Source organism: Chelonia mydas, chromosome 13, assembly GCF_015237465.2.
Source record: "Chelonia mydas isolate rCheMyd1 chromosome 13, rCheMyd1.pri.v2, whole genome shotgun sequence".
Lineage (NCBI taxonomy): Eukaryota > Metazoa > Chordata > Testudines > Cheloniidae > Chelonia > Chelonia mydas.
In genome coordinates, this window is record NC_051253.2 from 18,723,138 (window position 1) to 18,732,094 (window position 8,957).

The 8,957-nt window shown below is 38.3% G+C and overlaps 1 protein-coding gene across 5 annotated transcripts in view; it reads right to left on the reverse strand.

Moving 5' to 3' along the window:
- The window catches only part of EYA2 (EYA transcriptional coactivator and phosphatase 2), a 156,949-nt gene extending 148,982 nt beyond the window's left edge, over positions 1-7,967 (reverse strand). For 2 of the 5 annotated variants that reach the window (XM_043526705.1, XM_043526703.1), the window contains exons 1-2: positions 7,554-7,730; positions 6,995-7,140 (exon numbers count right to left, since the gene is read on the reverse strand). The gene's annotated coding sequence lies outside the window, so the exon portion shown is untranslated. Of the gene's footprint in view, positions 1-6,994; positions 7,141-7,553; positions 7,744-7,786 lie in introns of those variants that run through there. The other 3 variants (XM_043526704.1, XM_037916000.2, XM_037916001.2) reach the window with 3 other exon arrangements.
- Positions 7,968-8,957: the final 990 nt, after the last annotated feature.

Here is an 8,957-nt window from a genome sequence, read left to right on the forward strand (position 1 = left end):
AAAGCTTCCAAAATTGGCATGATGAAACACCCACTAATATTTCATGCTGTGCTCAGGCATAGGAACAGTACACAAAGAAATGTCAGGTTTGTAACCAAATATTTTAACCCCCCGTTTTCTTAAAGGCAAACCAATTCTGTATATACTAGGAATGGACTGTCTAACATCCACAAACTGGCTTCCAACCAGTCAGTCTCCGTCTTTCAATGGAATAGTCATTTCACCTGCTTTTAGAATCCCTAACCTTGAAACCATATCCAAGGTTTTCGCTGCAATTAGCTCCATTTTCAGGCTTTGTATTCCGCTCTGGCATTAGCAAACACACAACACCCCAACAAAACACACACTCCACTTCCACCACCATCGGTCAACAAACAGGCACAAATTTCACAATAGCTGAGGTCATTCCCTTTTAGCAATTAGAGTTTGTGGGAGAGCATTGTTAGTGGTTTTAACTTAGGTTTCTGCAATTGCAGTTATGCTTATTTATGCATTTAGAGCATATGATCTAATACTTAGGTTTAACTACTTTACTCTTTTGACATTCTTTCCAAATTATAAAAGGATTCCTGGGGTTTTCACTCCTTTGGTAAAGAAACAAAATTGCTGTCCAATAACTTCTTAAAAATACAGGGAGGGTAGTTTTTGAAAATAATTCAGGTGAAAACCATAGACATACAGACTCAGATATATAAATATGGTTCTCAGGAGTCCCCATTCTCCACCAACCTGAATGAATCCTTCGTATTTCTAGAAAAAAAAGTAGTAGCAATATTCTGTGATTACTTTGAGTGTGTACAATAGTTTCTTAATCGGTAACTTTTTAGAAAGAGATGCATTCAGACTTTCACTTTTTCTGAAACGCAACAGGCCTTTTAAGGTAAATTTTCTCATCTTCAAGGTGCTTTCCAAATTATGGGCCCAATTCTGCAAGTCCTCAAACAGGGAAAACTCCCAGAGAAGTCAGTGAAAATATTGCCGTAACAAGACAGCAGGATTTGGACTTATTATTCAATGTTCTGTGCAGTGTTTACAGTCACTTTATAATGTAGTTCCTTCTGTAACAATTAAAATGTAGCATAGCTCAGTTTGGCCCTGATCCTGTCTCACTGTAATCAAAAGCAAAACTCCCATTGATTCCAGTGGTATAAAACTAGGCCATTTGACCCCAATTCAACAACGGTAATTCTATGGGACAACCCAGGTTCTCTTTGTAACATTAGGGCTCTTATTCATTTAATTTTTAAAAACATCCTACATAAATTTAACTGTCAGAGTTTTACTTTTACTCCCACTAACTAAAATCTTGATTGCCCAGAGTCACTTTTGAGGTGTGGGCTTTTTGTTATGAAAAATAAAAACTACAATGAATCAGTCTGTAGGTTGTAAAGTAATATTCATTAGTCTCTCAGTTACAGTCCTCTATTTGTCCTTGCTGAAGAAGAAACATAGAATCTAATGTTTTTTTAAAATTCAGACTAAAAAAGGGCATAAAACATTCCCCTTTCCTCGGAGATAAAAAAAAATAGAGCTTGGGTGGTGAGGGAATTAAGTGACTATTTAAGTGAGAACTGGAAAACCGGGATTCCAAGTAGTTCCTCTGAACACTATGTGTATCTTACTGTGTCTGTGCATTTGTTTTGACTGGCACATTCATAAACAAATCACAATATTTTTCTGAATGTTTTAAGAAATTGCCTTTTCTGTTTTGATCCTGCAAGTCACTTAACCGTGTTTATAATGTACCTGACTATTCTGAATATTTCAATCCAGCACACAAGTTCGAGCATGCCTCCAACCCAGAACAAGTATGCCCACCAAGCCCCAAATAACCTTCATAACAAGACAAAAAAGACCACTTCTGCTACTGTATTGTGGATCCTAAAGTTCCTCTTTTGTTTAAAAAACAAAAAACCAACAACAGCTGTTAGGTGAAAACAGAGATAGTCAAACAACAGGTTCACAGACTACACAAGGTGTTGTGTCTAAGAACAAAAGTTTTGTACATCTCAAGCTTATGGTCCTACATCTTCACATTTCTGTAAGATACCATAAATTAGTGTTAAGCTCTACATAGTGGGTGACATAACCAGGTGTTACCTGCCTCACCCAAACCTATTACTTTTTCTGTTATTTTTTGGTTCTCCATTTTTTTTAACCTGCCTTTCCTAACCATTCTCTGACTACATGAATCATCCATAAAATAAAAACCTAGTTTAACATGCTTCACATTAAACTTTACCAGAACTCTGAAGCAGACTTATGGCTTTCTGCAGAGCCTCTGCACATTTATGGAAGATACACTATTTGAATGCAATATGTTTAGTAAGTTTATGGTGATAAAATGGGATGGAAGAGACCATTGAAGATGTCATCTGTATTTCACAGCTAACAAAAAAAAAAAAAAACCTCTCTTATATCTCTAGCATTCCACACGTGCTATTAAACAGAAATAATTCCTTCTGTGCTAACAAACCATAGACAGGTTTCAGAGTAGCAGCCGTGTTAGTCTGTATTTGCAAAAAGAAAAGGAGTACTTGTGGCACCTTAGAGACTAGCAAATTTATTTGAGCATAAGCTTTCGTGAGCTACAGCTCACTTCATCGGACCATATATAGTATGACTCAGTAACATAGCCGTTAAATAAACTTGTTTAGATGCTGCTACTCAGTACAAGGAGTTAAGCAGTTACACATTAGATAATTTAGATGGGAAGGGTGATAATCCTGTAGGTGTTTTTTCCCCATTAATTGATACACCATTAGGCTGAGTATTTTTAAATAAGGCATAAAGATACATAACTAAAGCCAGAGTATAATACAGTGGATGAATCAGAGGTCTGATTATTTAAAATGAAAGAAGATGCAGTATGTGTGGCAGCAGATAGAATCCTTTGCCATGATATTTTAGATCTGATTCTTCTCTCACTCCGCTTTTACATCAGTGTAATTTCAGTAGAATTACTCGTGAATTTACAATAGCCTATCAGAGAGGAGAATCAGACATTTCTTATTAACCTTAGGTCTAATCAGTGAAAAATAAGTTATTTTGCAACCATATGAAGGAAAATTTCCCTTTTTCCTTTAACAAACCACAGCGCCATCAGGTCCTCTGACAAGCGGCAGCTCCTCTGAGCCCCAAGTGACACACTCTTGTCACCAAGCTGCAGTTATTTGCCACCTAACTGAGGGGTTTATCCTCACCTGATTAAAACAGGGTGTTTGTTAAACACCATTACACAAGTTAAAACAATGCCTCATCTTCTTTATTTATAGATCTTAACTCGGTTAAGTTGCCATCACCAATTGTTTTCTGATTGGACCTTTCAGCCAATAACTCTAACAAACAAAAAGCATCTAATAAGGACGGTCTTTCTGTCATTATGGAGGAGGAGAAAAAAAAGGGGATTTTTCTGTTAACTGTTTAGGGATTGCTTAGCTCTATATCCTATTCTTACTAGGGTGAGCAGTATGTGAAGAGATTTGTTGGACTAGCTCAATCACTACTTTTTCTAAAAACACATTTAAAGTCAAAACACTGAATAGTGATTGTGCATCTAATTTGTTTATGGTCTACATGTGCTAGTTTCACAGTTCTAGTTTTAGATACGCTGTATATTTGGCACATGTTCCTCCGTATTTTTTCTTCCTGTCTTTGTTGCCGTGAAATTTAATGAGAGGTACCAGATTAACAACCCTGGAGACTGACATCCTACATTTACCCACAAAATATAGGCAATGCCAAAACAAGTTTTCCCTACAAAGCCTACCTGACCCGCAGGGAACATTTATTTTTGATTGTCATATTTGAAAACAAGATTCTTTGATTAGGTCAAACACACTATGAACAGAATTTGAATTTGCAACTTAATTTAATCATTTGACCTTAACAGTAAATCCACTCAGGCAAAATTAATCATGGACTATTTTCCTGGTATTTTTGAAAATATCTTTCTATTTTCACTTAGCTTTTAAGTGTTTTTTGACTGCACAAAAAATCCTAACAGTCATTTCAACATATTAAGTATAACAACCTGTGAATTTACTGCAGGAGTTTACTGCAAAGATTAATTAGTCTTCAACACTGTTCTAGTTGGTTACTCCAGCCGAAGACACCTTAAAAACATCTGGCTATTGCAAAGTTTGGCAGAGAGGAAACTAATTTCACTGAAGAGAATTATAACCAATTTCAGATTAACTGTTGTACTACTGCATGAAAAATAGCTGAAAGGTAGCAGAAAATTATGGAAATCTGTTTAATAGATCTCTGTTGAAAGTTCGTTTGTTTATAAATACGTACACAGGTCCTTCAAACAGGCACATACTTTTTAAGCACGAGTAGTCCCATTGACTACAGTGGGACTACTCAAGCTTAAAGTTAAGAAAGTCCATCAGTGTTTGCAGGAATGATACCTATATTAAGCTATTTAATCTTTACCAAAAACTAAAGCGTCAATCACTTATCTAAGCACAATGCAATAGCATTTAGCATGCCCTAAATGACAATATTCTCAATGTCCGTTGTTTCCAGTGTGTATGTCTGAGTTTAACATGTCTGTATAATAGTAGTGTGTCTGCACACGTATTGTAGCTTTGTAAGATTCTTAGAGTCCCTCTTCAACAAGTAACATTTTATTCCTCCTAAATGAAGCTCTTATAATGAAATTTACAATTGCAAAGGTTGTGAGATATTTTAAACAGTAGCACATTTAGATAATTTCAACCAAATTATGATATTATTAGCAAGTCATGGGGATCAAGTCTCATTGCAATATTTTAAAACAAAATGGTGGTGAGGGGGAATACAAACAAATGATAAAGTTTAATGGAGAAATATATTACCTGCTGTTCATTCAAATAAATTTGATGCCACATGAATTTTTCCTTAACAATTTGATTTTCATTAAATTTATGACTCAACATGGAATCATGAAGTACACATTTGGCAGTATATTTTTAAATATTTTGTTTTTTGGACAGAGATTAGTTTGTTTTAAAAAAACAATTATCAGCATTATTGGCTTTAATATGCCACTTCAAGTGAATTTTAATTGTGAATTTTAAGAGATTACACTGGAACATATCCAAGGCTATAAATATTTATAACTTTGTAGGACAACCATAATGAAGTCTCTCATATTCACGTTTACAATATTATAGGACAATCATGACATCAGTTTTTAAGCAGAAATGGAAATGAATGGAGTTATCTTTAAAAACTGATGGTGCAAGATAGCCTGTCCTGTGTTTTTTAAATCTAAAAGCATCCTGAAAGGAGCTAAGATGTTAGTTTGGAAATAAACAGGTTAAATATCTGCCATCTTCTTGGGATCAGCATGCAGGAATGTTCCAATACATATGAATTACAATGTCACATGAAAATAGAAGCACTCAATGTATTTGGAAACTAAGAATAACAAAATCCTCCATGAAAAGCGTTCCAGAGGAGGAAAATTCTCAGTAAACCAGCAAATTCTATTAAGTCTAAACCATAAACCATTCCTGCCAGTTACATTAGGAGCGTTAAGGGATGTGCATGCCTGATACTATACTGAACAAAACGGTTGTTAATAAATTGGATGTAGACCAATAAAAGTTTGATTAACCATATGTATTTTAACAATTAAAATTTCATCCAAGAGGAATGTATCATTAAATTAATAGATTACGTTTGAAATATGGCAGTTGTATACCTGAAATAATTTCCTTTAGAGGCATTCTCTGACTCAAACATTAAATAAACTTTGAGCGTTACCTTTAGTGTGATTTATACACTTAATTTTTCCCCCTATGTTCACTGTGAACAAAGATTTTGTATTCATTAATTTTAAGTCTATATTTAAGTTACTCAAACAGTTGTGGTTTGTAAATAAACTTGTTTTAAACTAGTTAAATGACTTGCACAGAGTTTCTTAAAACTACATCAACTAACTAATTTAGATTGACTCAATATATAAAACTTTAAATCTTATGCTCCAGTCAAACTATTACATAACATGAATATTAATACTGCACTTAAAAAGACATTGCAGAATTGATGACAGTGTTTTCGCAAGGCAGTTTTCTGACATTTTTAAGGTTACCTTTTTTGGCACTAAGGTATTCGCTGAGGTATCAAACCTAAGCTAACATTTTACATCCTCAGATTTCATGGTGAGATTTCATTTTCCAATGACTTTATTTTAATATTCTTGTCTCCGTTCACTCTTTCTAAGAAGCAGGCTGAAGTGTCTCAGAAACAACTTATTTCAGATTTAAGGCTCCCTAACTATGGTATTTACAGCAATACAAACACAAGGCAATTTATTAGCACTTTGCTTTAAATTAAATGTATGCCAATTAAACCAAAAGAAGAATGCAATTAATTTATAGGATACAAAATGGCCAAGTGGAAATATAAATAGAAGTACTTAAGTCTTAACAATTATTATGAACAAATAACTTACACTTTTCATTTCCACTCTAAAGTACATCAAATTGCTCTTTAGTGAGGGAAAAATCTCTATTTTTTGTATATTACTAAATTTTACTGTCTGTCCACACACACACACTTTTCCCACATGGTTCAAAGCTATTACCGTTTAGGGTAAATCATGCCACCATCGACTTAAAGCAAATAACAACTGCTCCATGTGTTAACATAACAGAAAACTGAGAAAGCAGAATCAATAGTCACCTACCCAGAATGGCACGAGGCTTAAAATTAATTCAATAAATCCACTCTCCTGCTTCTATCCCCACGAGCTAACTAGCGTCACTAAAGAAGATTTTACCCACAAAGAACTCCCTCCTACTCTTATCAACATTGTTTAAACCCCCTACTCAGGCTAGTAGATGCACCCTCTGTGCCTTTCTCAAATTGCTCCAGAAACAATACTAAAGTGGGGGGGGGGGCGGGCGGGGGACTGAAAAAAAACACAGCATAATTTAAAGCTAATGAGTTTGGGGTTTTTTTTAACTGCTTAATCAGTGTAAAATGACAAAGATTCTCCTACCAGTCCCTGCTCTCCACTCCACACACAGTGCACCTCGCTGGGGTGGGCAAGGGAAGAGAGAAATTTTGGAGAGACCCAGGCACGCTGCGATAACGTCTCGGAGTTTAGAAAGTGGGGGAAAGAGTTTTTCTCGAGCTCTGTTTCTGCTAGGAAAAAAACCAGCGTGTGTCATTACAAAGCGGCCAAGTGAGTGACAGTTTCCTCTTCCTTCCCTGCGATGGGGCAGGTGGAGGGGCACTTGGTCTGGGGGATGCACTAGGCTCCCCCTCCCCATCCCCCCAAGAAACAGAAGGCAGCCGCAGCATGGGGAGGACAGGAGCCGGGTAAACCCTGTGCGGAGGGCTGCACATTTCCTTTCAACTTGGAGCTCTCAGGCAGCCGCCCGGCTGAAATCCCCACTCCCCAGACAAGGGCGTGGGGACCGGTGCCTAAAGCATCCCTCGCTTCTCCCCGCCCCTCGCAGGCAAGGGCCAGTGTCCAAAGCACCCCCAGGTGCCCCTCTGCGTGCCCAGCGGGGCCAGTGCCCCCACCGCGCTGGTAGGGAAGGGGTCGCACTCACCACCGGCTGCGGAAGGCGCTCGCCCCGGGGCTCTCAGCTCCCTGTCCCCGCACCGCCCGCGAGGGGAGGGAGGCTGGGGCAGCTGCCGCGCGGCTGGGAAGTCTGGAGCCGGTGTAAGAGCAGGCTCTGCCGGGCTTCCCAATGTGCCCTCCAAACTCCTGACACAGCCCCAGTGAGCATGTGCGGAGTGAGTGCGCACATGCCCGCTGGGGAAGTGAAGCCTCTGCCCTTACCTTGTCCCTTGCCAGGAGTCCGATCGCGAGCCCGGAGCACGGGGCTGCTGGAAGGGCAGGTGTTGGACCGCGGGGCCACAGCGCTAGTAGGGAATGGCAGAATTCCGGTCTGCGTCTGCGATGCTGGAGCAAGGAGGAGGGGGGATCCCTACAGCGAAGTCAACGTTGGAGCCAGGCTTAATAAAGCAGCCCCCTCCCCCCAAAAATATCATGAGATGGGCTTGAAAAATCACCGGAGTTTAAAAAGCCAAAACAATTTATTTTAATTTGCCTTCTAGCTCTGAGCCTGCAGGGCGCACTTAGGTCCCATTTTCAAGCTCTTCTCCTCAAACACGAGGGCTAGAAAGTTGAGGGAGAGAATTCTGAGATGGTCATGGAACCACTTGTCTCCAGAAGCTGAGGTCAGAGGTAAAACACCAGTTTCTGCGAAACCTCGCCAAAAAATCATCAGGATTGGCAACAGAGATGTTCATGGTGCCTTCACTTCAAGATTTCATAGGGCGAGATCATGGGGGTTGTTCCAAGTACCTCACAATCCAAGTACATTGTGTAAATAAATCTGCTAATAGGTATATGTTTCACTCTCAATTGTCTTTCAGATTATTCTGAGTTCCTCTTTTATTTATTACCCTCTTTGATTTCTCTTTAATTGGTGCTGGTAGTTGTTTAGCCTATCTTCCCCTTCTTCTGAATTTATAATGCTTCTTTTGCTGTTATCAAATCTGCCTCCTATTATGACATTTTAATTGTTTTGCTGAAGAAGTACCTTTATAAAATATGAAAGAATTCATAACAAAAGCCAATAAATGGTTTCAATCATTTGGTAAGGTGTAATAGAATAGTATGCTTTTGTCTGTATTATTAAGAGAAATATGTAGCTATAAAATGGTATAAGTATACATTTAAATATAAAATGTAAAAAAAAAAAAAAAAAAAAGATTGATGCTGTAACTGATTTAAAGTGGGAAGTCGGTTTCCACTCCAGTAAAACAATTGTTTTGTGGCAGTTTCCGTTTATACCCATTGCTTCGCAGACTGGTGACTTAGAGTGCTAGGGCCTGATCCTGCAAACGCTTACGGGAGTAAGGTGACTAACCTGTGTTGTCCCGTTGAGCTCATTGATGCACAGGGAGCAGAGCTTTTCACAAACCAGGTGGTGCATGTGCTGCCC